A 3,684-nucleotide genomic window follows, 5' to 3' on the forward strand; every position below is an offset into this window, starting at 1 on the left:
TGTCAGTTTTCTGAGAATGATGGTTTCCAGGTTCATCCATGTCCTTACAAAGGACACAAACTCATCGTTTTTGATGGCTGCATAATATTCCATGGTATATATATGCCACATTTTCCCTGTCCAGCCTATCATCGATGGGCATTTGGGTTGGTTCCAGGTCTTTGCTATTGTAAACAGCACTGCAATGAACATTCGGCACACGTATGTTTATTGAAGCACTATTTACAATAACAAAGATTTGGAACCAACCCAAATGCCCATCAGTGATAGGATGGATAAAGAAAATGTAGCACGTTGGCCCAGTGCAGTGGCTCACACCTGTAATCCCAGTGCCTTGGGAGGCTGAGGCGGGGGGATCACTTGAGGTCAGGAGTTCGAAACCAGCCTGGCCAATATAGTAAAACCCCATCTCTACAAAAAAAAAAAAAAAAAGAAAGAAAGAAAATGTAGCACATACACACCATGGAATACTATGCGGTCATAAAAAAGAATGAGTTCATGCCCTTTGCAGGGGCATGGATGAAGGTGGAAACCATCATTTTCAGCAAATTAACACAGGAACAGAAAACCAAACATCACATCTTACTTATAAGTGGGAGTTGAATAATGAGAACACATGGACACAGAGAGGGGAACATCACACATCGTGGCCTGTTGGGGGTCGCGACAAGGGGAGGGGAACTATTCGAAGAAATACCTGATGTAGATGACGGGTTAATGGGTGCAGCAAACCACCATGGTACATGTATACCTGTGTAACAAAGCTGCACGTTCTGCACATGTATTCCAGAACTTAAAGTATAATTAAAAAAAAAGAAAAACTGAAAGTTTCCAGATGCATTATATGGTTTTAATGCCCATCCTTAATTGGATTCCTTATCTTATTTTTACATGCAGAAATTCCAAAATACCATTATAGTCTCATCAAGTTTCTTCAGAGATGTTTTACAATGTTTCAGTGTTTTACAAGAATTTGACAAAAATCTATACTTAACCACTGTAGGTAGAAGAAATAAGAGCAGAGTCCTCACAGATCATTCTTGAGAAAGGCCAATACTCAGCCAAGGGTGTCACGAAATTAAAATATGAAATATTACCTAGTCTGAATTGCCAGCTTTCTCCTTTCTTGTTAGTTAAGATACCCACAGGTACAGAAATATTGATATGCTGTGGAGTCATCCAGTGTGTTGGATTTTTGTGCCTCTATTTAAAAAAATTTTTTTGTAAAAATATAGAATGCTTCATGAATCTGCATATCATCCTTGCACAGGAGCCATGCTAATCTCTGTATTGTTCCAATTTTAGTATATGTGCTGCTGAAGTGATCCCTGTGCCTCTATTTATAAAAAGAGTTATATTTATGTTTTGTGTAATTAATTAAATGGAAAATTGATGCAGAAAATCAACTGAAATATGAGTTTTAAAATTTATAGACAAGGCTATTTATGAACTTTAAAGGTGGATGATACTCCAAGTTCTTAGTTTCTTAAGGCTTTTTTAGCTTTTGAATCAATAATATAATCACAGCTCTGCATTAGCTTTAGTGATATAAAGGGCTGATTCAGCTGCTGTACACATTTAAGGAAGCCAAGATTATAAAAACAAGCCTGAACATGTTGCTCCTTCTTGCAAATGCACAGAGCATCTTCTGATACTGTTTTAAAGTGACAACATCCGAGCGCTATAATTAAGAATCAAGCTCTATTAATAAAGCTGGAGGCTTTTCAACTTTATCTGCATTTTATTTTTAGTTATCCATGTTTGGTTTTTAAAAAATCCTTTGGTGGCCCTGGTGCGGTGGCTCATGCATGTAATCCCAGCACTTTGGGAGGCTGAGGCGGGTTGATCACGAGGTCAGGCATTCAAGACCAGCCTGGCCAACATAGTGAAACCCCGTCTCTACTAAAAATACAAAAAATTAGCCAGGCCTGTTGGCGGGCGCCTGTAATGCCAGCTACTCGGGAAACTGAGGCAGGAGAATCTCTTGAACCTGGGAGGTGGAGGTTGCAGTGAGCCGAGATCGTGCCACTGCACTCAGCACGGATGACAGTGCAAGACTCTGTCTGAAAAAGAAAAAAGAAAAAGAAAAAAATCCTTTGGTGATCTTAAGGATGGATACTTAAAAATATATTACAAAACTTTTTAGAGATTAATGTTATGGACAAAAAAATATTTTTAGTAAAGTGTAAACTCTTAAGAACTGTAAATGAGGCCAGGGTGCGGTGGCTCGTGCCTATAATCCCAGCGCTTTGGGAGACTGAGACAAGAAGATCATTTAAGACCAGTAATTTGAGACCAGCCTGGCCAACATGGCAAAATCCCATCTCTACAAAAAATACAAAACAAACAAAAAAACCCACGAGAGCTGTGAATCAGAGAAGATAACACTTGAGGCGGGACGTGGTGGCTCACATCTATAATTCCAGCATTTTGAAAGGCCGAGGCCCAGCTAAGATCTAGGCTGTCTTCTCTGATATACTTCCATCCATGAACATCTAATAATCCCTTACCTATTCCTATGTTAGGGATTTCTAAACATTTTCTCCATTGTGTTAAGACTAGTTATGTACTTGTCTTGGCCGGACACAGTGGTTCATGCCTATAATCCCAACACTTTGAGAGGCCAAGGTGGGCATATCACTCGAGGCCAGGAGTTCAAGACTAGCCTGGCCAACATGGTAAAACCCCTTCTCTACTAAAAATACACAAATTAGCTGGATGTGGTGCCACGGGCATATAGTCCCAGCTACTAGGGAGGTTGAGGCAGGAGAATCGCTTGAACCTAGGAGGAGGTTGCAGTGAGCCGAAATTGCATCACTGTACTCCAGCCTGGGTGACAGAGTGAGACTCTGTTTCAAAAAAAAAGAAAAAAACAAAAAGGGAAGATACCACTTCAGAGGTGTTGATATTCTGTTTCAGTATAGTATATAGATTTAATATGATTCCAAAATAATGATTTTCTTGAGTTATTTGGTTTATATCGTATGGCACTTGGGAAAGCCATATTTGAAAACAGTGTACTCAATTTAAGCCTTTGTGTTAAACTTGTTTTAATAAATGTAGAAATTTATTGATACTAATTAATATAATGCCTTATTGTGAAAGCTCTGAGTCCATTGTTCTTTTGAATTACTAGATTTCGATGGCTGTAACTTAATTACTTATTTTTTCAAAACATTCATTATAAAAACACCTAGTTACAACATTGTAGTGTGGGGATAAAATAAAGAATATTTAAAAATTTATATTTAAGGCCAGGTATGGTGGCTCACACTTGTAATTCCAGCACTTTGGGAGGCTGAGGTGGGTGGATCACCTGAGGTCAGGAGTTCGAAACCAGCCTGGCTACATGGCAAAACCTCATCTCTAATAAAAATGCAAAAAAATTAGCCTGGCGTGGTGGCAGGTGCCTGTAATCACAGCTACTCGAGAGGCTGAGACAGGAGAATCTCTTGAACCTGGGAGGCAGAGGTTGCGAGCTGAGCTCCAGCCACTGCGCTGCAGCCTGGGTGACAGAGCAAGACTTCATCTTAAAATATACATATATATATACACACACACAAACAAATATATATGTATGTATAAAATAAATAAAAATATCTAGTCAATTTATATCTCCTCTCTATTAAAGATACTTTTAAGAAGTAAAAGCAGGCTGGGCGTGGTGGCTCACGCCTGTAATCC

General features: G+C 39.1%; 1 protein-coding gene and 1 non-coding gene across 2 annotated transcripts in view; one reads left to right on the forward strand and one right to left on the reverse strand.

The window, feature by feature from the left end:
- JCHAIN (joining chain of multimeric IgA and IgM) overlaps positions 1-3,684 on the forward strand; it is a 59,505-nt gene that overhangs the window by 3,846 nt on the left and 51,975 nt on the right. The gene's annotated exons all lie outside the window — the stretch shown is intronic.
- Positions 1,226-1,329, reverse strand: LOC119467393. The gene has a single exon (XR_005195924.1). It is a non-coding gene; the product is annotated as a U6 spliceosomal RNA (small nuclear RNA).

This window comes from Cebus imitator, unplaced genomic scaffold (assembly GCF_001604975.1).
Source record: "Cebus imitator isolate Cc_AM_T3 unplaced genomic scaffold, Cebus_imitator-1.0 Scaffold283, whole genome shotgun sequence".
Classification (NCBI taxonomy): Eukaryota; Metazoa; Chordata; class Mammalia; order Primates; family Cebidae; genus Cebus; species Cebus imitator.